The 26855-nt window shown below is 44.9% G+C and overlaps 1 protein-coding gene across 3 annotated transcripts in view; it reads left to right on the forward strand.

The window, feature by feature from the left end:
• Positions 1-11779: 11779 nt before the first annotated feature.
• CNTN2 (contactin 2) overlaps positions 11780-26855 on the forward strand; it is a 68197-nt gene continuing 53121 nt past the window's right edge. The window contains exon 1 of one of the 3 annotated variants that reach the window (XM_028734299.2): positions 11780-12023. The gene's annotated coding sequence lies outside the window, so the exon portion shown is untranslated. Of the gene's footprint in view, positions 12024-12168; positions 12378-26855 lie in introns of those variants that run through there. The other 2 variants (XM_028734296.2, XM_028734297.2) reach the window with 2 other exon arrangements.

Genomic DNA, 26855 nt, shown 5'->3' on the forward strand with positions numbered 1-26855 from the left:
TTTTATTGTAAAGAAAGCAGGGATGGAGGATGTGGGGAAGTCCAGTTGATGTTGAAAAAGGATCTGAAAAAGTGAATCTTTTTCTTTTTTGTTTCTTTACTTTGTAAAAAAAAAAAAAAAAAAGCTCTTGTTGTGTTATTGACGATGTATTAATGTTGTACTTTGACCCTGGAAAACAAAGCAATAAAAAATATTAAAAAAAAAAAAATACTAAGCCCAGTTGGCAAAATCAACACCAGGTTGGAAGAAATTAAAGTTAACTGTATATTTGCTGTCAGTTGGCTAGTAATATTAATGGTGATGATTACTTATATAATTCCTGGAATGTTCAAGGTACTTCATCCCCATCGTCTCAGAACATCCCTACAAAAACCCTGCAAGGTAAGTTGGCATATCACAAATTGCCTGATATTGTGCACGCTAAAATGTAAGATCCATCACTTACAAACAAGCAATTATTATGGGAGAATGCTAAAAGGAGGTTCTGATGGGCTACAGTTTCCCGTGGCAAGTACACAAACCAGGAAACTCACATCATCTTTGGGTGGTATAGTGTGGCCACTTACGCAAAATCAAAGGGGAAAAAGAGGACATAGTTGCATAAAAATTGTATACGTTGATTTTTATGCTTAGGCACAAATTTAAAAAATGATAACTCTAACTTAAATAGAAATACAGTAAAGCTCACCATTGTTGGGAAGGCTGTGCTCAGGTGATCTTTGTGCCTGCTCAGTTTGTTTTCCAGATGTTAAGTGTCAATGGGCAACTTCAAGGCTGCTTCTTATGCTTCTTTCACTTTAAACAGGACTTGGACTGGATAGTCCTTCAAATAGAGCACTGCCTTCAAATGCCCTGTAAAGTAGGACACTTGGCCACCCTGGGGTAGTATGGAGTGAAACCACCTTTTGATACAAGGGAGATAAACAAAAAGTCAAAAGCTACCCCGATGCTTGAAAACATTGCAAGAGTGGTTTTCAAAGGCTGTCCTCCCGAGGTGCAGCTAACGATCTGTACTGCTTAGGTCATCTCTCTGCCCTTCTGCCATTTCGAAATGGCATATGCTACCTGACAAACGACTGCAAGGGGAAATCATATAGGTGATGCATAAGCAAGCGTCCATTTACAAAAGAGCAAAGCCAGCTGCCAATAAATGTACAGGAGCCGGAGAAGGTTTGAGTGAAATCTTGCCTTCTGGAAAATTATATTAACAGATGGAGCAGCCCAGAGATTGGAAGACCCTGGTGCTCTGTTAAATGGTTATGGGTGTTTCTTCCTACACCCCCCCACCCCCCAAGTGCTGCTCTCTGTTCAGTAGCTGCACAGCTTCCTTTTCATTTGAAAATCCGCTCAGTGATGTGAAAAAGATCGCTTGCAATGGATGATTAGAAGATGGGGAGAATGGAGGGCCTTTTCTGTCAAGAACTCAGAATGCAAAATGCTTTCAAAAAGGCAGGCGTTCTCATCTGCACTCTGAAGGCGCAGTCTCCCTCCCCAGTCCCCATTCAATCCATGCTGATGACAACCCACTCAAGGGGTGTCACGTTACCATAATAGTTAAATATCATTTCACTCCCCAAGGCAATCCAGTTAGATCCCAGCTGCTCTCTATTTCAGGAATAGCACAATCTAAGTAAAAGCCTACGAAATAGACCTTATATTGATTGCTCCTGTGAGCTTCTGCCTGTTCCTTGGTTTTTCATCCCATGGATCCACTTAGATAACAGCCCCATTGTACCTAAGAGCTGAGCTCTGCTTGGCAAATGAACACTAGGTCATGACTTTAGACAAAGAAGGACTTTGTCCATCCCAGAATTCTCATTCCAAAATATTACACTGCTCAGTGTCCATCACACCAAGGAATACAGATTCATTTTCTACTATTTTATATCTCTGACTATGAATATAGTGAGGGTCTAACAAGAACATACAAAGATCCCCACTAAATTAAGCCAGTGGCCCATCTAGTCCAGAATCTTGTTCTAACTGACCAGCTAGATACCCCTTGAGAGGTCTCAAATTGAGATGCTCCTGGATAATCAAGATTCCCAATGTTTGGGAAGAATTCAGCTAAGTAGTTGGCATTCATGGAATGAGGTCTGTTCATGCAACAGGACTTTTATCCCTTCTCCATTGCTCAAGCCCCCTAAATCTACTCTGGGGGGTTGGGGAAAACCCAGAACAGGTTTGGGGGAGGTCTGTGGGATGAAAGTCCTACTGCATTTTTCACACACATACCCCACTGAATTCCACCCTTAGTTTTCTCTGATGATTTGTGGGCAACTTATACTAATTGACTACCTGGGGCTCCCCACCTGTGTCCATTCCTAATTCTCTAGAAAAAAATATTATTGATGCAAATGCTTATGAGAGCTGGTGTAGTGGCTAAGAGAATAAACAATGAATCTGGAGGTCCCTAGCTCAAATCTCACCTCTACTGTGAACTAACTGTATGGCCTTAAGAAAGCCGCCGCCGCTGCCCCTGCCCCTGCAAAATGAACCATAGGAAACCTGACTTACCTTGCAGGGTTGCTTGTAAAGATTACAAATAGATAATGCATCTGATGCACTTTGAAAACTTGAAAGCTCTGTACAAGTACAATATAAAAATTGTAGGTGACCTTTTAAAAGAAGTATCTTGCCTTCCCTCGCACATGAAGAATGATCTTCTAGAATGATTTTTGCTATGAAACTTTTGTGTCATATAAAAACAAATAGTACACTTCTTGCTTCAGAAATATTGTTTTTACCCTTATGCAAATGTGTGCAAATCTAAATCATTACATGGAAGAAGGAACTCTCAACTTGCATGATGAATCCTGAAGATGTATCTCTTTACGCTGCCCTTTGACACATCAGACAGACAGATAGATGGACCCATCCTATTCTTATGACTGTAGTTTGTTTTAAACTGTTTATAATATTGTCCTTTTTCATTGCTTAAACTCTTCACTTTATGGCCTGCCACCACTGCCGCCCACCCTCTGTCCCCTGAGTTTGTCTCCTCATTTTTTACCTAAGGCTGGCCCCTGGAGTGTTTTATGATCTTGAAGGTCCCTCCATATACTATGAGTCTCTGAAAGCAAGGGAAACATGAAAGCATGTTAAATTGACGTCTCTTATAGCTCCTTTTCAACCCAGATCTCCCTCCTCCATTTCAGGCCTGGCAAATGAGCTGTATGCAGTGCCTCTTCTCCCCTTATCTTGGCCAGCACCATGCAGCTCTCCTCCTCCTACTCTAGCCTTCCTCTGTGCAGCTCTTAACAGCAGGATCCCAAGGGCAAAGCCTTGAAGTGGTGGGGGTGGGAAACAGAAGAGCCTATTTAGCTAATGAAGTTGTAATTGCTTCAGATCTGACTAATCGGATGAAGATATCAGAGTCTCCCACACCCCGTTCAGCTCCAGCGATGCCCAGGCAAAACAAGGCTCTGGGAAGGAATTGGTTTCTTTTACAAATCCCAGCAGCCTAGGATTCTTTCAACAAGCTTGTCAGGTCTCAGGGCTTGATATGGCGTTTTAGCTGCCTCCTCGGGCTCTCCAGGGAGGAGAAAAATATCAGATTGAAGGGCTAGCATAAGCAGACAAGTTCCTTTCTACTTGGCTCAAAAGGTTCCACTGTTCACTCTATCTGCCCATCAAACTCCACCCTGAACCACCAAGCACATTCAGCCTCCTCTAGTCTCCATCCTACTGGTCTTCCAGGCACCATCTCTTTACACCAAGATGCTGCCCTGCAGAAATGCACAGGAAGTGCCAGATAGCAGTTTGGCTATGGATTAGAATGGGATGGGATGGGATGGGATGGGAACCTGTGGTGCTCCATTGAATGCCACCCAAAAACCCATATGAAGGAAGAACAGGAGTCTTGATGTTGCCCATCAACTGCTAGAACCTGGACAGTAGACTGAGAAAATGCACATCACCTGGTCACACAGTTTCCCCCACTAATTACATATTTCAGATGATATAGATAGATAGATAAATGATAGATAGATAGATAGATGATAGAGAGATAGATATAGATAGATGATTGATACATACATACATACATACATACATACATACATACATACTTGGCATCTGTCTGTCTCAAGATACACTGGAGTGCACCTCCAAGGGGGAAATCAAACCACTGGAGAATCACAGCACCTGCCGTGGCTGCAGAGACCGGCAACTCATAACTGCTGCCTCCCACATTGTTTTCGCTATGTTAGCAGCACCGAAGTGACCTCTCCAGGGCACAAGCCTGGGCAGTGTGTATGGAGGTCCTCAGCTGCCCAGACAACAAGACAATGGGCTTCGTTGATGTGGTCCAAAGGAAAGCAGAGCAATACGTTTGGCAGCAGCTTGGCTCCAGGAGTTGTCAGAAGGAAGTGTACAAGGCGCCATTCAACCGTTTAAAGGCTCCACTCTGGATTTGTGAAGGGTTTACTCCTTAGACCTTTCTTCTCTCAAAGGCATCGGGTATGGATTTTAACTCAGGGTTTACTCCTGAAGCCTTTTTGACAAATAACTGCAAGGCATCAGAGATCTGGGATCAGAGTATTTCTTCTCTTACATGGCTCCCTTCCCAGGTTGATGAGCCCCATCTGCCCCTCACTTCCCTCTACAACACATGCAGAAACCACCTTCTTGACCATTAGACCCACTGTTGGCCTCATCTGTTGGCCTCATCTACCAGAGCCTAACTTCACAGGCAAGGGGAAGTCCTTAATGCACAGAGGGTTTGAGACACATCAACTACTCTCACCTGGTTTAGCTGACCAGTTAAAGCTGTTTCCCAGGGTGTGGCTATGGTCACATGCTGACAGCTTCTAGTAGCCGCAGGTGAGAGCTGAGTGCAGGGTGGGGACCAAAGGTGGACAGATTACCCCAGAAGAAGCCTGGCAGGTACTACCCCTCCCCTAACACCCCATACACATCAATATATGTACATCAGTCTATGCCAATCTGTCTCCTCTTTTGTCACCTTTCATCCTCTTTTTTGTGATGCATGGGAAACCACCTTACTATAAACACAAATCAGCCAGACAGAAACATAAGGAGCTGCAATGAAGGGAATTAAAAGATACCAATAAAACAGACAAGGTTTTTCTTGTACACAGACAAGCCATTATGAGGGGGAGGGGGAAGGATGGAGTCTGTTCTGGTTCTAGAGAAATTACTTCTGAGCGTTTGCTGTGCTGGGTCTCTAATCTTTCTCTCACACAAACACTGTGTGAAACTTTTATGGAGGAAGCAGAAGACATTTATTAGTAGAGGCAACTGAACAGGGAATGGAACTGGCCTCGTCTTCATGATCGATGCCGGCAGAGATGTTCGCGGGCATTAGCTTGAGCCACTCTTTAAGGCAAAATAACCTTCCACGTTCTCCTCTGACCTCAGCCTACTCCGGTGGGAGTTTGGATTGATTCCAATTCTCCTTCAGATTGCTCTTTCTGGCACAAAAGAAGTAAGCAGGCAATTTACCACCATCCTTCGTTCACCAGTCAGATTCTCAAGAGATATTCAGCTGAATGTCCATCCATCCCCTACTTGTTCCCTTTGTGTCTCACACAATACACTAAAACGAAACCTGCAATTGTCTGCATGCTTACTGCGTAACTCAGCAGGATTTGTTTCTGAGTAAACATGTATAAGATTGGGCTATATGTGTTGTTCTTAAATTTAAAACAGCAGTATACTTTAGTCAGAACACCTTTCATATTTGATGGGGGCATATCCAATTCTTGCACAAAAGGAAGGGGGATGTTTTGCAGGTAAAGGACCCCTGGACGGTTAAGACCAGTCAAAGGTGACTATGGGGTATGGCACTCATCTCGCTACAGGCTGAGGGAGCCGGCGTTTGTCCGCAGACAGCTTTCCGAGTCATGTGGCCAGAATGACTAAACCGCTTCGGGCACAACAGGACACCGTGATGGAAACCAGAGTGCACAGAAACGCCATTTACCTTCCCACCACAGCAGTACCTATTTATCTACTTGCACTGGCATGCTTTCGAATTTCTAGATTGGCAGAAGCTGGGACAGAGCAACAGGAGCTCACCACTGTTGCACAGATTCGAACTGTCAACCTTCTGATCAGCAAGCCCAAGAGGCTCAGCGGTTTAGACCACAGCACCACCCAGGCCCAGAATAATTCTGTCCAGGATAATTCTAAGCTGTGTGACCACATAATGTAAACAAGAGTTATACACGGGCAGACTGAATTAAAATATGTTGGTTTGTTTGTTTTTTAAAGGGAATGGACAAAAATATTGGGGGGGGGGGGGGAGAGAAAGCCACTAAAGAGAAGAGACAAGTACTTGAGAAAAGAGGCATCTTTGTGTTCATTTAATGTGGTGTGTGTGTTTCTTGTATATAGGAGTCAGTAGATAACACAGTTGGTGGTGCTGTCAAAGTCGAACTTCAGGGCAGATTTCCAGGGCCCGCAATGAGTGGGAGAGTCCCCAAACAGGGATAACTTGGGTCTTACAGCTTCTTGAAGGAAGTAATAACCTTTACCGTCAAAACAGGAAATGGGTCTCCATAAGATCATTGACTCTGTGCTGTCAGTCCAGTCTAACATTACCTAACTGTACCACTGATCTCAGTGACTAGTTGATAAAGAAACAAGTGGCTAGGAAATGAGCTATAGAATAAACTTCTCTATTTATCATTGCCTTCCTACATAGGAGGTGAACCCTGACGTCACAGGGCCATTCTCATGTAATACAATCTCTCAAAGCAAAAGGAGTGTGTACTTTTGAAGTGTCTGCCATTGATACAGGGTCATGCAAGTGCATTAATTACTCCTCTGAAATGGCCAGCCATTACAAAATGGACCGTCCCGTGACCATTGATCAATTACGTTATTAAGAAACTGACAATGGTGAAAGGGTGGGGTCTGCCAGATAGAATGGAAGGTGAGAGGTCTCTTCTCAAGCCGCCTTCTTCCCACTCTGTGCTGCAGGTCAGTCCTCACAGGTCAGAGAAATCTGAAGTTTCCATCTGTGTGATTAGCTGTCTGGCAGGAGGCACCTGACAGAAACACATGGGTCTATCCATCTTCTCCTAGATCATCCTGAGAGCAGCATTCCAAGAGATGGTGTGAGGAAATGGAGAGGGGGGGCGGGTGAATCCTTCTGGGAGCAGCATTAGATTTCACTGCTTTCTATACCATTTGCTGCAACAGAATTATTAGCACAGGAGAGTGAATGGAGAAGCCGTCAGAGCAAGGTTATATGACACAACTCAGGACAGAAGGAACCTACAGCTGTCTCTAACTAAAAGATCCTTCAGGAAAAGGAGCCACACAGATTGCATGTGTTGATTTACTATGTCCAGATGTCCCAGATGTAAAGGAAACCAACAGCATGTTCCTTGGAGAGCCCCTATAGTAACTGTTCATAATGAAAACAGCAAAGAAGGAAGTTTTCCAATAATACACTTTTTGTGATCCAAGGCAAGCCAAGTCACCTCCATGCATGCATCTATTTATTTGTTTACATCCATATCCCTGCATTCCACCACAGAACTCATAGTTTTTCACCACCACTTTTACCCTTTCAACAACCTTGCAAAATGGCTTGTGCTTTGAGGGACAACAACTGGCAGAAGATGAGATTCATGCTGGCTTGAACCAGGGTCTCCCCAGATCTAGTCCAGCCCTTTAACCACTACATCACACTGTCCGTCTGCAGCACCTGTATCCTTCCTAGTGTGTCTGGAGCGCTTTGATAACATGTAAAAGCAGAGCACAGGCACGTTATTACTGCACTGGAAATTGAATACAGAAAACTTTTTTGCAATGTCACAAAAAGGTACATGGGCAGAACTCCTGCCAATCCAACATTTGGGAATTTTGGGCTCCTTCTGTTTCGAGAAAGTTTGCTGATTCCCCCACTATTGTCGCCACCCCAAAGAACTCCACAGATTTGTCCCAGTCGACAAGATGGCAGCTATATAGCTTACCCAGGAGATGCAACTACTTAGTTTTTTGTCGTGATCTAGAAAACCAATGGGTGAACTGAAGATCTGGAAAGATTGCAATAAAGGAAGTGAAACATAGAATAATAAGAATTGTAGAGTTGAAAGAGACCCAAGGGTCTGACCCCCTGCAATGCATCCTGACGGAAGACTCAAGGTGATCGGACAACGATCTCACTGACTGAAGACCCTAAACAAAGACCAAATACAACAGCACTAGAAGGAGCAGGCAAAACATACATTTGCAAAACAGACATGAGTAAACCTGAACTGTAGCTGTGGCCTGAAAAAAGGCTTGTTGAAGCCTTAGCTGGCTACATCTGGCCCACCCATGAGACAGGCTGAAGCAGCTGCCTCAGGCAGCAGAACCCAAAGCAGCAGCATCTTCAGGGGTGCTGCCACACAATCCAGGAAAGGGAGGTTTCAGGCTTTGGGGACAGGGGTGTAATACCTTCCCAGTTCTCCTCAGGCAGTGAAATGGGATGCACTGCCCCTGGCCCAGCCCTGATAGGTTTCAACATCACTCACCTGTGCAGAGCTCCCCATTCCACATGCCAAGAATTCTGGGGCAGGGAGAGACTTAGTCAATCTGGGATCTACTAAGTTTGGATTGCAATGTAAGGCTGCAAATATATATACCCACTTACCTGGGAGTAAGCCCTAAGGAATTCAATGGGAAATCTTTCTGAGATGTGTAGACATGTATCTGTCCATGTATAGCTAAATAGCTAGATAGCTAGATAGACAGACAGACAGACATGTACATACATGCACACCATAATACATGCACGCACTTTTTCCTATAGACAGAAAAATGTAAGGCTGCAGTCATGTTGTAGTTCAGGTGGTCACCAGCAGGTGGCCACACCAACTCCAGTGTCACAACAAAATGACATGTGGGCAGAAAAGCCAGCAAGCAATGCAGGTGACAGGCAGCCCAGGTAAGCTGTTTAACAGGGGGTGGAAAAGGAAGCACTTTGCCAAGTCACTCTGAAATGGCAGCCCCTCACTATTAAATGCTGCTGGCAGTGGCGTAGCGTGGGTTGTCAGCACCCGGGGCAAGGCAAGTAATTTGCGCCCCCTAACCTGTCCCTCCCCTAGATAGTCCCTCGCTCTCTCTCCGCATCGCACCGCACACCTGGCACCCCCCCTTCCACAGTGGGCGGCGACCCGGCAGCTCGGATCGGATTCGCACAGCCAGCACTGCAGTGAGAGAGAGAGAGTGAGCCAGGTAGGGGCAGAGAGCTGCGAGTGCGAACGCCCCCCCCAGATGTTGCGCCCGGTGCGGCCGGCCCCCCTGCACCCCCCACGCTACACCACTGGCTGCTGGAGTGAGTTTTCTCAGAAGGGGAGAGGTGCTTCAGAAAGCAGTTTCTGACGTGCCTCCCACCCTCCTTTAAAAGGGGTTGGGGCAAGCTGTGGGGGAATAGGCAAGGAAATGGGTGTGGTATAAAGGCAGGGGATTTGGTCAGGTGTAAAGGGATGAGGGATTAGGCAGGTGTGGTGAAAGAGGGTTGGCAAGGGATTGACGGGTAAGCGTGGTTCATGAGCAGAGCAGGCAGGGGCAGCAGCCCCTTCTCTCTCTCTCTCTCTCTCTCTCTCTCTCTCTCTCTCTCTCTCTCTGTGTGTGTGTGTGTGTGTATCTATATAGTTATTTCTTACTTTTCCTTCCAGCAGGACAATACAGCATCTCCCTCTGCAGAATGATAGGAAGTAAACCCATTAATATTTGAGATATTATTACAGCAATATGAATCACTCGAAAGCTGGCCATAAAAAACACTTGCAGTTCATCGTCTACTGGGAGCTGACAAGTATTCTCTAAAGACCAGATCTCTAGGGCAACAAGAAACAATATTTCCTTGCTACCATGTGTACTACTAGCGGCACCGGCCTCACGCAATCCTCACTTGATCACATTTCAGAAAAAGTCTACATGACTGCCCCCACTTTTTCAGGAGCTCATTTGTAAGATTTAAACTCTCTCTCTCTCTCTCTCTCTCCCCCCCCCCCCCGCCTCACTCTTCTACAGCCCCAAGCAACTGCTTGCTTATTGCAGCTTCATGGAAAGGTCTTCTGTCCTGCACAAAATGTTTATGGGATGAGAAATCTCTTTAACAAACACTTATGCATTTTAATGCAAGTTGAAATAAGTGTAACATTTAACATGCTTAAGTAGCTTTCAACACGCTGATGAAGATTTTATGATGTTTTTAACATGCTTACACATTATTAATTTTTATTGCATTTTTACTCTGCTTGTAAATTGCTTTGGGTTTTTTTTGTAGTGGGAAGTAATATATAAATTTGTTGGCCCTGTCTAAATGTCAGGACTGGTCCCAGCACAACACACACAGCAGAGCAAAAACAAACCAAGAAAAGAACAAAGAAGAAAGAGGATCTGTGTGGCAATTTCCTCCATCACAGTAAACACAGAAGTGTATAGAACTGCAGTTTGTGCCTCACAAAGCAATGCAAATCAAGAATTTAATCTGTTGCATTGCCTGATACCTCACTACTGTAGACTTCAAAATACATTGGTTTACCAGACAGTGCATTTATGCAACCTTATCTCTGACTTCTCCAAATGTTTGGGGGGGGTTGAGAGTGGGGGGGGAGCCTCCAGATGCACAGAAAACCCCATTTATTAAACTTTATTAAACATATTTAATGTTTATTGAATATCTTATTTAGGGACACTATAGGTGCAACCAGTTCGTCTCTTGGGTCTCAATAACCTTTTTTAACAAAGCTGGGGCCTAAAGCATCAAGTTGGTTGCACCAAAAAGTGCCTCCAAAGAAGATATTTGAAACTTTTGGGGTTCAATAAACATATTTCTCTTCTTCCATGCCATTTCTATATTTGAAGCCTATTTTGCATTGTCCTCCCCTCAGATTTCAGCCGAATCATCCTGCACCCCTAACTTTTGAAAAGCATCAGCCAAAGGGCTGCCATTAAAGGAGCAGGCTCTTTTTACCTCACTATGTAGTTTGAGAACTAATGTTTTAGTGTTCATATGGGACATATTCCATACACAAGGCTCACTACATGCCATGGCAAATCACATTTGCACATCTGGCTGCCTATTAGAAAGAGCTCTCTCCTCTGCAGCTGCATGGCAGCAGACTGGGCTGAGCAGACTGACTCAGCAGCAGTGAGGAAATGCTGCTCTCTGCACATGCTCCAACACACTTTCCAATCTCAGAAAGAAATAAAACACTAGCCTGTTATTTTGGGAAGCACAGACTTCTGGGCATGAATTCTGGGTTCCACATTAAGCACTGAATGTGGTTATCCGGTCCATGTTAACAGGATCCTCAATAAAGTTAGCAGGGGGACAATCCCCAGTGGGATTGCCCACCTTGAGACAGATAGCTATAGAGATAGAAATAGATAATAGATGATTTAGGTCAAGGGTGCCAACTAGAATAAAATATTGGGAAGGCCAGGTAAGCCCTGTCCCACATAACGTGGTGCATGCACACCATTTGAATGGCAATGCCCATCAACTTTGGGGGAGGGGTGGCTCCCTCAAATATTTTAGGGGGAGCAAAAACCTCTTGGCCCCTAATAGTTGGCTCCTATGATACAGGTATCCTTGTAAACAGGCCCAGCAGCAGCACTTGCAGAATGCTAGCCAGAGATGGGAAATCGCCTTTCAGCATGATGTGTGCCTCCGAGGCTGGCCCTTCCACGCCGCAAATTATATCCTGTGCCACACACGCAATTATGGAATTAAATATTTGCCGGAGGTGGGCGGGGTTGGAAGTCTGGGTTTCTTTCGCCATCTCGAATTGCCTAAGAATGTAAACGGGCAGGGGAGGGGCCGAGCCGGAGATTCCCCTCCTCTCGTGCCCCGCGCGACCATATGTCCCCGTCCCCCGCCCCCCGCAGCCCTCACCACGGGGTGCGCCCAGGGCAAGCCGACCTCCCGCCCACCCAAGTGTTGCAAGGGACCGTCTGAGCTGAGAGCAGCCGCGCCAGCTGAGGGAGACCACGCATTATGGATGCTGCTTGCAAGTCACTCTCGCAGGCGCTGACTGGTCCTGGCAAATGAGGTAACGGCGGAGAGGGGGGAGGGAGGGGGTGCCCCCATCTCTCTCTCTCTCTCTAGGTCCCTGGAACGTTGCGGGGGGGGGGGCGGAGAGGGAGCGCGCAGGGAAAGGGAGGGGAAGGGAGGAGCACATCCTAATGCAGAGATGCTGCAGTGGCTCAGGGCGCGCACACATAACACAGGCAGGCGGGCAGGCAGCAGCACAAGGCGAAGGCTCACCTGCAGAAGGAGGGCAGGCGGCAGAGAGGAAGGTTGCTGCTTCTGCTGCTACTGCTACATCGAGAGCTCCCGGGCTCTCCTCGCCCAGGCACGCCACACGCGCATACACGTGCCGATCCAGTCACTCTCTCTGCCCAAGGTAGGAGGAGGGGGCGCGGGGTGTCCTTTTAGGCTCCCCTGACTCTGTTCCCAAGATTTGGGCTGCTCCGGAAGGTGCAAGCTAACTTTCAGTCTAGGGGGAGGGGAGCGAGAGAGAGAGATGGAGATCATGACATCAGTCGTTCAGCCACGCCGCCGCACCCGAGCAGGGCTGTCTAGTGATGGCAACGGGTTTGGCGTGGGCGCATGGCACGGGCATGGCACGGATGCCAGGGAAGGGGCTGCAGGTGCCAAGGGAGAGGTGCCCAAGAGCGTCGCCGATCAGTGACAAGGGAAGGGTTGGCGGCGGGATGGGTTGCGGTCCCTGTTGAAAACGTGTTTATCTGCGATGCTTTGCAAGGGGTGTCGGAAGAAGGGGTGGCAGGAGGGCCCAGGTTTTTCGACTTGCTTTTCTGAACCGGTGCCACGTAGGTGTGACCAAGGAAAGCGGTGTCGAAACGACCACCCACACCTGAACTGGAAGAGATCAGGGGGAGGGAGCGAAGCAATAGGATGGGATCAGTTTGAGTTTTCCTACTGCAAGCAGAGTCTGTCTCCTCATTAGGGCTCCAGGGAGAAGAGAGCGCTGGCTTCTGCTCTGTGTGGGTGTTGTATTTTTCTCTCTCCAAGCCTATTAAGCCACTTTGGACACCCCCTTCGCAGAGCAGTATGTACAGTAACTGTAGAAGAGGCTGTTGGGGTGGGGGTGGGGCCACTTGATGGGATGGCCTTCAGGTAACAGAATGGATAAGTGCCCAAACAGTCCCAATCTTTGCTGATTTTGTATTTCATTCGGATCTGGAGCAAACCCAGTCAACTTTTGTGACCCACCAAGCTGAATGGAGCTCCTTAGTTTTGTAAGGTAGCCCATCAAGCACTAGATTTTCTTCCTGCCTGGAAGTTTACTAAGAGCCTTGTAAGGGGGGGGGGGAGGAAAGTTGTCAGGAACCTGGGAGGCTGCACTACTTGCCTTCATTTGACAAGATGGGTGACAAATTGTGCAGGCCTGACCTATGCAAGTTTCAACTTCTTCGGCGTCAAGGCTGAATGAATGAGTTGCTAAAACGACACTTTTAAATATGAGAGCTGTTTGCCCTTTCTATCCAGAGCATCTCTGCTTGTGATTGCACCAGATCCATCCGGCATCGTGTCCAACCATCTGCTAATGCTCCGACCCAGGCAATAAGATGCCATTCTAGCTTTTGCATTTCACAGCTTGTCTGTAAAGAGTGGGGTTGGGGCCAAACGCCTCTTCTCTACACCTGTTTGTGTGTGCTGTGCATTGACAGCCTGCCAACGGAGGCTAGTGCAACATGCTTTTGAGAAAGTGGGCTCTGCTGTTGTTTTCTGAAAAGCCTTCATCTTCAGTAGGTGCCACTGGGTTGTTGTTTTTTGCAGCTGAGTGGGCGAGAGGCAGCTTGGAGGCTGGCAGCTTCAGCCATCGCTTTCTGGATCAAATAACTGAAGTGCTTGCATATTCTATCATAGACCACACACTCCAGAGCTCTATGATCAGGCATTTGTTTGTGATGCACAATTTAAGTAAAAACTTGTAAGGTCAGCATTTGGTTTATGCTTTTCAATTCAATAATAATCAGTAAACATATCATTGCCAAGGGGGCCATTTATTTGTCTAATTCCTCCTGGTAGGGCTGAGGCTTTGATCCCAGAACCTGTGGCACCATGAAGGCAGCAACAGATCCCTAAACCCTCTAGTCCAGTAGAACGTAGTCTGACTTACACAGTCCACAAGACTTTGCAAAGGGCCGGGGCTTTATAACACCAGCCTCCTCCTTCTTTCCAAGCCAGGTCCTGCCTGTTTAGCTGCCAGCAGTTGGATCACTGTCCTTTACCCAGACCACATTTCACATAAACCCTTGTGGATTTAAACTGAACATATTTCTGCTCCCCATGCAGTCACTGGCCCATCTGGCTACAAGCAAAGCCACCTGGTCCATTTCTCTTTACTTATACACACACAGCTGTTAAGAAGGCTGCTCTGAATAAGTGGGGAAGGGGGCAGAGGATGAGGAAGCATGCTGAGACCAGCCTGAAGTATGAATTAACTTGAAAACAACACAGATGCTTGTGAAAATACATTGCATGGCTGACTGTGAAGGCGGCACTGATCGTATGGGAGCCCTGAACAGATAACTCCTATTGCTGTGATTGATTTGGCCAGTGATAGTTCAGTGGATTTGCAAGCAATCCAAAGTGTAAAGGAAGGTGACAGACTGGATGTCTGAATCTAGAAAGTCCAGCATCCTTTTGTTCATTCCATCTTGTCTCTTTCTGATCTAGCGACAGGCACGCAAGTGGCACATGGTCTATTTAGAACTGCCAACTTACTCCTGTATGTTTAGCAGGCAGATAAGAGGCAGTTCAGGAAGTGGATGTTTTCCTAGTGTGGTGATACAGTGTCAGGCAGGAGAAGCATCGCCTGCTGGTTGTCATTCTGTCACACAGCTGTTAAAAGCACAGGAGCCATGTCCCAAAATAAGCACTGGCAACGCTAAGCTTCTCCCATCTGCAGGATCAGAAGCAGGTTTTCCCCATGAGTTTTTGATTGTGGGTCATCTGTTGTAAATGATTGGGGTTGAGAGGCAGGTATTTACATATGTATTACCCTGACTCCAACCCACTTCCCAAGTGTTATCTATTTTTCAGAAAATATGCAACCCATAAATATTGTCATGGTATGCTTCCTTGATTTTTTTTTTTAAGGAAATAATTCCCCTTCTCATCTAGTTTTTACATCAGAGATTGAGTAGAGTGGCAAATTATTGCTTGAACTTCTCTTTTGCCTCTTGGGAGCATTATTAGGAGTCTAAGCAAGAGGAGGTGAAAGTTAAACAAAAAGTAAGTGAGAAGCAACCTGTGACTTCCTGTGTCTTTGCTCTCTTTAGCTAAATCTGCTTAGCTGGTGGAGGTAAGTGAAGTGGATGTAAGTTAGGGTGCCCATTTATGCATCACCAAAGAAGAGAGAGCAAATCTGCATAAACTTTGCATGTGCTCATTTAATATACATAGATGCAAATTCAGAAATGATTTAAATAGAAACCAGTGTAGGGGGGGGGGGAATCTGACCAATTGATTTGAGCGGCTGGTCGTTCTGCTCTGCTGTTTATGTGTTCACTGTTGATGGGAACTTTAAGGACCTTCTTCTCTTTAAAATTGACTTGGACTGGACAGCCCTTCAAGTAGAGCAGGGATGGAGACCCTGTGGTTACAACTTCTATCCTCCCTGACCACGGGCAATGCTGACTGGGGCTGAAGGAAGCTGGAGTTCAACAAGGGCCATGGGTTCCACACCTCTAAAATACAGGGCATCTTTAAATAGTGTTCTGTCCTCTCTCAAATAAGACATATGACCACTGTGAGCAGCACTGCAGGAATGAGTCCTGACATAATTGAGTTTAGGATCGGGCTTAGAGGAAGAAACTAGACAAGATCCTGGGGCAAAAATAACAGAAGCGCAGCAGGAAGTTGCTTGCAGAATATTGAGGGAGCCTAAACAACAATAGCATATAACTGATGCTCACTGTTAGAAAGCTGCTAGTGTATGGATAGAACTAGCAATTGTCAAATACAAACTGCAAAACCTTTGTTCCTCATACTGTGGTAAGAGTGCTTGTTTCACCTACCTTTCTTGGGATCTCTAGTAGCTGTTCTCCACTTGGAATCAAATGACCCTGCATGCTTTGTGGTTGCTGAGGAATGGCAGCTTTCTTCTCTTATTCAATAGGGGTTGGTGAGGTTTGTTCCACTGGTTTCATTAGCTAGGTATGAGTTGCCTTGGGTTTGTTTCGTAGAGGCAGGTGTGAAAGGTTGTGCAGATTGATGGGATATTATGTGGAGGGAGTACCTTCACTTATGTGGACTACAACTGAGAAAGGGAAAGAGGAAAAGGAGGGTGTGCGTTTTATTTTTATTTTTTTTTAAAAAACCTCATGCCTGGTAGGATGATGCATAAATATGAATATATACACAAAAGGAAAAACATTTATTTTTAATTTTTTAAAAATGCATAATTGGCTACAACCCTACGTTCAGGCCTCAGAAAATCTGTAGAAAGCAGATGCTAGGAGTGGAAGAAAAGCAGATTTTAGAAGTCCTCTCACATTATCGAAGCTCTTGGGAGCCCACTAGATAGGGGCAAGCTGCCGAACCCATAGCATTACCAAATGGTCAGAGAGCTTGATATCTTATTACAGCCCACAACTCCTCCATTGGTAATGGGTTCCCTTGAGGTGGTGCCCTTAAGAATGATTGCTGAGAGAAAAATCATTGCCCCGGGCAACATTGAGCCAGCCATGTGCCATTTCACTTGCTTTCTGAGCTTCATTCTGTGTCCCATAGCAGAGACCTTTCCCTTGTGCAGTTTTTGTTGCCTGTTATTTCTGATGTTGCATGAAGGCAGATTAATGAAGGAAAGCCTCCGAGTGAAGCAAGGGCCTCACGTACGTAGCAGGAACAAATGCTTCAGAACTAGGATATCTAAAAGGAGCTTCTTTGAGGCTTTTTGTTCCAGCATGGGAGCAGACAGGGGGCGGATACTGCTGTTGCTTGCTGCCTCATCCTAAAGTGTTTCCCTTGTTGACACTGATAAGGGAGACTTCTTTGCCAACAGTTCATACAGATTTTACAGGGAAGAGAATAGCTTCTCCAGGCATTGCAGGTTAAACAAAGAGGCGGCGGGGCGGGGGGGGGGGGGGAGCTTTCTACTTCAGCTCCCAGCCAGCCAGGCCAAAGAGGCCAAAGACTGGTGACTGTCCTGGGAGTTTAAGGCTGCCTACTGGGGTGTTAAGAGAGCAAGTCCACATTCCCATAAATTCCATTTAAGCCTATCAAGGCCCTGCCCTCAGCAGTGGCCTTGCCAATTATGATAATCATGTTGAATCTTCACTATGAGAATCATAGAAACATAGCATTATAGAGTTGGAAGGGACCCCCGAGGGTCATCTAGTCCAAGGAGACTCATAATCTATTTCTCATTTGGTTTCTAGGTTCTGGCGTTGTTTTTGTAGCCTTGTTTTGTATTGAAAACAGCATAACCTTGTCATTGTAACTAAGGTTTGATGTTCTGCACCACACTATTTTGCTGTTCACTCTTGGTTTCCTTAACGTTTTGATTATTCCAATTTAAGGGACACCAAAGACAGGCCTAAAATCTCTGTGTGTTTTTTAAAAATAATTTTTTATTAAATATTTTCTTGGTTTACAAAAGTACACGCCTTGTCTCTTTTTTCAAGTTGTACAGTCTTTTCTACAGATCAGTTACATTTGTTATGAGAGACATTAGTGTTGAATACAGAATAAGGTCAGGAAGAAGAGGAGAGTGTGTGAGAGGGATGGTTTTGCTAAGCCATTGTTCTTCCCTTCCCTTGCCTGTCTCCGCCTTCCTTGCTCACACAGGTCTGTGAACAATTCCACCCCCCTCTCCAATATATTCACCAAGCACCATTGCTGATTTCCTTGAAGCACCCTGTTCAAAACACAGCTCTATTTACTGAGAATTTTGAAGGACTCTGGTTATGAATAATCCTTGGACTCCATTTTCTGTAAGATTGTGCTTTTTGGTTTATGATTTCTGAGACAGGAATATTGTTTGTTGTGAACGATTTAGATGGGTTTTTAAGAGGAAAGATTTGATACAAGCCTCCTTGAACGTTTACTTACTGCAAATAGGAAGTCAGAATATACATCTTTTAAGTGTAGTCCAAGCAGTGTTTCTTATCCAAGGAGACTACAGTCCTGTTGTGGCTTTATGATTCGTCTTTCTCCCAAGTTTCCAGCTCCTTGTCCCAGCTTTGTAGGGCTGGAGCAGGGGCAACAACAGTGCCTTGAAACTGGTCTATGTAGGCACTAAGAGAGTGTAGCATGCCATGTGTAAAACAGCCCGCCCTCCTCTCAAAGCTGTAAGTAAGGACACAGTTGTACGTAAGCACACTTACATGGCAGTAAGCCCCATTGAGCATAGTGAGGCTTACTTCTGAGGAAGCATGCATAGGATTGTATTGTACGGCTGACTCACCTTCTGTAATGATTCCTGTTAAACAGGCTTAACTTATAGGAGAAAATAGTGTTTCAGAGACAGCAGTTCATTAGGAGGCCTTTCTGGAGAACTGCAATTGTGGCTCATTACTTCATAATGCTCCTTCCTGACTGGCAGATACTCCTTGCCCTACTGGCACAGAATATCCCTGACATTTCTTTTCTGGCTCCTTTCGTTAATTGATTTCTCTGGGTTTTGATATGCTGCGTTTTGATGCATTGCCTTCCATATTCTCCTAGTCATTGTTAGAGGATGACTAATTCCCTTCCCTCCCCCCTCTCTCCCACGCCATTAATTTTTGTGGTCTCTTCTCTGCTGTGTCTTCACTCTGTCCTTGTACTCATAAAAAGGTAAACAGAGACCTTAAGCAGATGAAGCCCTGGATGGTCTCTGTCCCTGGTGGCTTATAGCCTTCGTATTTCTCTCTGTTCAAGTCAGGCATCCATCGCTGCTGGAGCTCAATGTCAGGGCAGATGTCTTGATCAGAAGATTTGACTGTAAAGTAGTTTGGAGGGTTTTCAGCCTTAATACTTCCTCTCCCCCCAAAAAATCATGGATGCTTTTCCCATTTCTTGCAATTGTCTCCCAGTTGCAAGACAAGGCAATACAAAGTATATATATTTTGTTTTTTTTAGAGAAGAAAAGAAGTGTAGCATGCCCAGGAGTTTTACCCAGAAACTGTAGCAGAGCATTTCATTTCACATTTAATTTGTATACCGTCTTTCTATTTTACTATACCCAAGGTGGTTTAAAAGCTGAGGAAACAAAGAATGTACACCTTGTAACAATCTAATCCAATACAAAAATGTAGTGATAAAACATAACTTTAAAATAAGCAACCAGTATCAATTAAAGTAATATTCAACAATCCATTAGAATAGTAAAGGTAAAGGGACCCCTGACCATTAAGGTCCAGTCGTGACCGACTCTGGGGTTGCAGAGCTCATCTTGCTTCATTGGCCGAGGGAGCCGGCGTACAGCTTCCGGGTCATGTGGCCAGCATGACTAAGCCACTTCTGGCGAACTAGAGCAACGCACGGAAATGCCGTTTACTTTCCCGCCGGAGTGGTACCTATTTATCTACTTGCACTTTGAGGTGCTTTCGAACTGCTAGGTTGGCAGGAGCAGGGACTGAGCAACGGGAGCTCACCCCGTTGTGGGGATTCGAACCACCGACCTTCCGATAGGCAAGTCCTAGGCTCTGTGGTTTAACCCACAGCATCACCTGTGTCCCATTAGAATATTATAGAATATTAAATATCAGCATATCAAAATTAAACAGAAATCCACTCTTAACAATTACAATAAATAATTTCTAAATTATAATCAATAAAAGCAATGGCAAGTCACAGTGCATAAAACAGTACAATACAAATTGAGAAGCAGAGACTGGAGGGTGGGGCAAGGCAGGTGGAAAAGGCCTTGCCTGATGGACGGCTGGAAGTCTCTCCCCTCACAGTTCATCCTCTAAGCACAGGGATGGAAAGGACTTTTCTAGCAGAAAGCTAAACTGCAAACTCCTTAAACCCAAGTAGCTACAGTATATAAAGGCAGAGCTGAAGATCAAGTTAAGGTAAAGGTAAAGGTACCCCTGCCCGTAAGGGCCAGTCGTGTCCGACTCTAGGGTTGTGCGCTCATCTCACTTAAGAGGCCGGGAGCCAGCGCTGTCCGAAGACACTTCCGGGTCACGTGGCCAGCGTGATGAAGCTGCATCCGGCGAGCCAACACCAGCGCCGCACACGGAAACGCCGTTTACCTTCCCACTATAAAGTGGTACCTATTTATCTACTTGCACTTAGGGGTGGTTTCGAACTGCTAGGTGGGCAGGAGCTGGGACTGAACAACGGGAGCTCACCCCGCCGCGGGGATTCTAACCGCTGACCTTGCAATCAGCAAGTCCTAGGCACTGAGGTTTTACCCAGAGCGCCACCTGCGTCCCATGAAGATCAAGTTATCTTTATGGAAAACAATTATGCGAAATCTAGCAAGTTTTGGAGCCCCAGATACACAGAACTTATGTTTTGTCGATTTTGGCAAAAGTGGCAAGGGCCAAACTTTGTCATATTTCCACAAGTCCTTTAAATTTTGTGTGTAGCATTTCTTTGTACAACATTACAAGATTTTTATATCTGCATTTGTAGTATTAGCATTCTGGGAGGGTTACACAAATCTGTGCATGAGAGAGAGGTGGGGGGATGTGGGGAGAAGAGAATGACTCACTATTCCCACAGGCTCAGATGAAGGAAAAGGCGAGTTCTTAAAAAGTCTAATTGAACTTTAAAGCAATGGGAACACTCTTTTGTCCCACCCAATCTACTCCTGTCCTTTCCCTTAGTCCTTATCATCCCTAAAATATCCATCTCTGTTTTCTCATTTCCGTAGTTAGCTCCTGGAAACACAATACAGTCAAAGCACATCCAACTTACATTTAAAACACATCACTTCCCCAAGGAATCATGGAAACTGTTGTTTGTCAATGGTGCTGGGAATTGTAGCTCTGTGGTGGGAAAACTACAGTTTCCAGGGACTTTGGGGGGAAACCATGTGATGGGAAGGTGTATTTAGTTGTCATGTAGCATCATATGATTGGCAGGTGGGAGGCTGCACCCACATGTCATAGTTGGGCTGTGGGGTCTAGGAGAGGGAAGCACCCCGTCCTCTGGCCAGAGCCAGCTCCTTACCCCTAGTGTGTCTGAAGTCTCTCTCTCTCATAGGTGAAATGTTCCCACCTGTTACCTTCCCTTCCCCCTCAGCTTCCAGACAGCGCTTGTCCCATTGCAACCACAAATAAGAAACCAGAATCTGTTTCAACTTGGGCTTCAAGTTATCTGTTTCAAGTTATGCAATTTTTAGTGCAGTTTTAATGTTTAGGGTGAAATGGAATCATTTTATTCTTTTGTTGTTCTTTTCTATTGTCATCCACGATGAATATCCCCAAACAGAAAAGGCAGAGGGATTTAAAAAATAAATAAATATACGTGTTTTAATGTGGGTGTCCAGATACCATTAGAATGCACAGGGATTGGGTACTCCATTGTCTCTTTCTCCAAACTCCAACCAAGCCAGTTTTTGCAGTTTTTTTATAAATCATGAACAGAATTTCCCATATTAGCTCCCAATCTTCCTAGACCTTTCAATCCCAGTACTAGGTGGAAGTCTGAATTGCTATGTGTCCTGCCAGTGAATGTTCTGTGAATATCATGAAAGCACACTATTGTAAACAGCAAGACAGGGGAATGTTTTTTCTGAGATGTTGTAGGGGAGAACCTAGGAATCTGTCTTATACCTTTGGATTAATAGTCCATCTATTGTTGGCACTGACTGGCAGCAGATTTCCAGGATTTTAGGCAAGAGTCTTTCTCTGCCCTACCTATAGATTTCAGGGAATGAATTGGGAATCTTCTGCATGCAAACCATTTGATGCACCACTGGGCCATGCCCCTTCCTTCTATTATCTCCTGTGCTGGCATTTTTGACCCAGGTGGGATTAGCACCACCAACTTGCTCAAGGCAGGGATTTAGGAACTTTTATTTCTGGTGTTCCCAGAAGCTGCTTCAGTTTCGAAGTTTCTGCCTAAAGTTCATCACAGCAGCACTGGAGATACTTTCTGCATTCCCTGCTAAGGCTTGTATTGTTCAACACTTTCAGCTCTCTAATCCTTCCATACCGGATTACCAAGACAACTCCTTTAAACTAAATATTAAATACCTCTGAAGCACCTCTTTTTATTTCATCTTAGATAGCCTGTAGATATGTGGAAAGTATGTCAGCACTTGGCCTGAGATATCTAAAACACAGGATTGGTCAGTCTTATCTGGGTATACCTTCATATCAGAATAACTATCATCATCATCATCATCATCATCATTTATATCCCACTTCTTTCTCCAAGAAGCTCAAGGTTGTTTACATGGTTCTCTCACTCCACATTTAAGCCCAACAACAACCCTGTGAGGTAGACTAGGCTGGGAGGCATTGGCAGGTCCATCGTCATCCAGGGAGCTTCCTGGCCAAGTGAGGATTTGAACCCTGGTCTCCCAGCTCCTAGTCCGACATGATAACTGCCACACTACACTGGCTCTCTTCTTCTTTCATAGGAAAGATTACATGTAGGTCAATTTCTGAGCTCTGCTTTTATCCAAAGTCCCAAACAGGGGGCTGATGATAATTTTTCATGGTACTAACATATTCTCATGAAACATGGCTGACATAGTCCACATTTCTCACCCACCTCCACCACATCTCCAACATTATCCAAGTAGCCTTGTAAGGTTACTGTACCTCTCCTACAAATCATAGCAAAACAGCAAGAATTGTACTACTGCAACAAAACACAACTCCACCCAACCAATCTAAACCTGTTTTTATATCCCTGAATCTGATAAGTTGATCCTTAAAAGTCAAGGTGATAATCCCTTAAAATCAGGTTTTAAAACTGAAAATTGAAAGTGTTCAAATTGTAAAACGAAGTCAAATTTGAATTATATTTCTTCCCACCTAATATTGAAGGGTTGGTGGTGTCAACAAATTCCTAGCCAGATGGCAATCCTGGCACATTAAGACTGCAGTCCTATGCACACTTGCCTGAGAGAATGTCCCCTGGCAATCAATGGGGAATGCTAAGCAGGCATAAATCAGAGTACACCAGGGTTAGTTAACATGGTGCCATCCAGATGTTTTGAACTACAGTTCCCATCAACCCCAGACAGCATGGCCAGTGGTCAGGGATGATGGGAGTAGTGATCCATACTATTGGGCACCAGGTTGGCTAGTTCTACAAGATGTCTTTTCTTAAGCTCTTCTTTTTAAAGAAACCTTTTCACATTCTTCAATAAAGTTGATGCCTTATAGCTGTTGAGGAAGCCAGAAGCCAGGAGGCATCTATCAGTAGCTGAATTTGATCAGCAGTCAGTATCCATTAAGGAATTAAGAAATCAGTTACCTATAGTACGGAGTGAGCAACGCCAAAAATAAGTCATGGATGCATCTTGGAACTATTTTATGCATCGAAAAACAACTATAATACATAGCCAAGGAGAGTTAACAAACAGCTTTAGGTTCTGCCATTCCAGCCAGAAAAACAGTCACCAGGAGCCTGCCAAATGGCAGCAGCAAAGAACAGCTGAGGGTCTTGTGAAGAAAGGCAGTGTTGCTAGCATAACATTAAGCAAGGAGCACGGAAGCTGCATCCCTTTTATTCCCAAATTCATTGTAGATGCATCCTGGGCACTTATAAAATTAAGACCCTACACTCTTCAGATCCAACCCATCAGTCAATTATTCAGAATAACTCGGTGTCGTGTGAATTTTATTAATATCAAAATTATGATCTCTCACTCACACGCATGTCGTCCAGAGGGCAATCACTGTTGACTCTGCCAAGATGTTGGCAAATCATCATGATGGTTCTATACAGAAACTGGTGTCAAGGCCATCTCCTTGTGGATTTGCTAAAGCCAGAGCTGTCTCCCACAATGTCTAGTTCCTCAATACATTTAACAGCACAAGTCCTGTTGGTTTTAATAGAACTAACTTCCCATTACGGGAGGTGGGCTTGGACTTGGGGTGCTACACTTTACCATATTTACTGAGGAAAAACATAAGCTTGTTATCTGTTGGATAATCATAGTTTAGACATTAACCTGCAGGAGAGGCAAACTAGTTCCATATGGTGGCATTTCTGAAATACAGATTACCATTCCATATGGCACATTTTTAGTTAGGAGGCAATACTGGAAGCCTCACTTCCACCTATTCATCACAATGCAGAGAGGCATCCCAGTGTCCATCCTCATTCAATCTGGAACTGATTCCCAATTCAACAAAGAAATCAGTGTGTGGAAGCAGCACACTGCTTCAACACTATTGTTGAACCTGGGCAATAGTTACTGTAGCATATCTATAGATGTGATAAGGGTTATGATGAATTATTAAGCTTGTACTGTAGTGATGTTTGCTAAAATAACTTTGATATGTGGCTTATATTAATCATTCTGATGACTTTGAAAACACTATATTTTTGGGCAACAGTGATGAACACTGTAAGGAAAGCAATGTTGTCCCATGTTTCAGAGCTTGGATTGGTTTATGATTGATACTGAAATGCTTTCTGCAGTATTCAAATACACATGGTGATACAACAATGTTTTTAATAAATAAATAAATATATAGCTTTTGGAAATTGAAGAATGAGATTTTTTTAACCACCATTAATTCTTTTAAGGCTTGCAGGATTGCCATCATTTTATTATCCCAGGTCTTGGGCTGTCCTTTATGGGAGAACTGTTCCTTGACCTGTTTTGAACTGTCCTTCCTGGAGGCTTATCCACACTTCTGTTTGCCCTGCCACTTTCGCCTGGGAAAAGCTGCAGTTTTCACTGAAACAGAGCAAACGGCAGCTGGGTTCTCCGTGGATTGCCATTTGCTCTGATTTATCACTAAAGAATGAGTTTTCCATGGGAAAGCGGCTGGGCAAGGGTAAAACCACTCAGATCTGTGCCTGGAAAGCACAGGACAAGCAGAAAACAGCTCAGACCCATGCTTTCTAAGCACAGGACAAGCGGGTGTGGACAAGCCCCTAGATTTACTTGTTGGTTGTTTATTTGTGTGCTTACTCTACAGATTTGGCCAGATTTCAGTTTGCAGGCATCTAATCAAATTAATTTGCGAAAATTCAGACATGATTGACTAGGGTCAGTCAAATTTGCCAGTATGTAGAGTGGCTGTTGAAGAGGATCTTAATGATGCCAGGCTACTTCTAGCACTCGTTTGATTGTGAATTTGAGCTGGGAACTGAGCTCTTGCATTCTGCTACTGCATCGCCCCAGGCCTTTCCACATGAGTGAGAGGAAACCCAAGAAAGAGTTTTCCAGCCATGTGATCCTTTCTTTTGGGGGAGAGGGAGGGAGCAGAGAGGCTTTCACTTTCAGCAGCGGACATGCCTTGAAACTGCAGTCAAAGGGCAAATTTTCAAGGGTAATGCTCAGCACTTGCTCCACATACATTAGTGTTCTGTTGCGACCACATCCCATCATGTAGTCAAACAATGAATCAGTAAAGCCCAAACCCCCAGTCCTAGAGCAGCCATTAATGAACATACCACAGCCCTACAGGGTATTGGCAGTCGTGAGCAAATAGAAAATGGTTGGGCTTACGCCATATACTCTCTACCGCATACGATAACAAGATGTGCTTTCACCTATGTAAAACAAATGTTCCAATTATAGTATTGCTAAAGGATATGAGTAACACATCTCTAACTCAGCAAAGAGTTGCAGTTCAAAACCTTTTGGGCCACTGTGTAAATTGTGAATAACAACATAAGATAATAAAATATTTGTGCCTACAGGAGCATCCTGATTTGTTGCAATCAGAAGCTGGTCTTGTTTATCTCTGCTCACAGAAATCCTAATCAAAATATTGTCATTTCTTAGATTTACATCCTGCCTTCCTCCAAGCAGTTCAAGGCAGCCTACACAGTTCCCTCCCTCCTTATTTTGGATCTCAAAACAACCCTCTGAGGTAGGTTAGTGAGCAGGGAGTTAGTGAGCAGGGATTGCACATGGATCTTGCCAGTCCAACACTCAAACCACTAGAGTACGCTGGTGCATAAAATACAATTTCATTTGTGCTTTAAGAGAAGTAGGTTTGGGAGTTGTCCAAGATTTTCAAGGTTCCATTTTGCCAGTTGTAGTAATCGGGTATTTTGCCTGAAACACTAAAACTGGCAGATTCCAGCAGCAGCTCTGGTTTGAGCCTTTTGAAATGTAAGGGACTTTGGAATCTGGGGCTTTGATCCATTTCTGGCAGTGTTCATTGCCATCAGTTGCAGATAATAGTAGTTTATTATTAGTCAAGTAGCGGGCAAATGATTGGCTGTTACTATTTTGAGAATAAGGAAACAGAGACGGAAACAGCATCAATTATTTCATGGCCTTTACAAACAAGAGAGGTAGAATAGGAATCTGGTGCCTTTGTTCTCTTTTGCAACATCTCTTTCTTGTTAGCAAATGAACTTTTGCATGGCACAAGGCCTTGTGCCCCTGCTTCAACCACTTCAGCAGCATTGGAATAGCCCGGTTATTATGGGATGCTGCAGCTGCAGCAAAGAACAAGACTCCTGCCCAAGTCTTCTGCTGGTCCCCTGACTGGAGGGGTTTAAATGACACTCATCCATTCTGGTTTAATAGATTGCATAGCCATCATTGCTGGAGACAGCCTCACATCTCATCCTGTTAATAGCCTCTCCCTGGTTGTAGGCTGGAGGCTGATGAAGGGAGGGAGGGGAGAAGCACGGTACTGCCAAGCTGGCAGAGCCCTTCCAAGCCCTGTAGCCCTGCAGGGTGATGAGCGAGGGCTTTCTTCCTGCTTGTCAGAGCAAATCAGAAGAACTCCAAGTGGGTGCACGTGTGAACTTCGTGAGG

The sequence above is a fragment of the Podarcis muralis genome, chromosome 5 (assembly GCF_964188315.1).
Source record: "Podarcis muralis chromosome 5, rPodMur119.hap1.1, whole genome shotgun sequence".
Lineage (NCBI taxonomy): Eukaryota > Metazoa > Chordata > Lepidosauria > Squamata > Lacertidae > Podarcis > Podarcis muralis.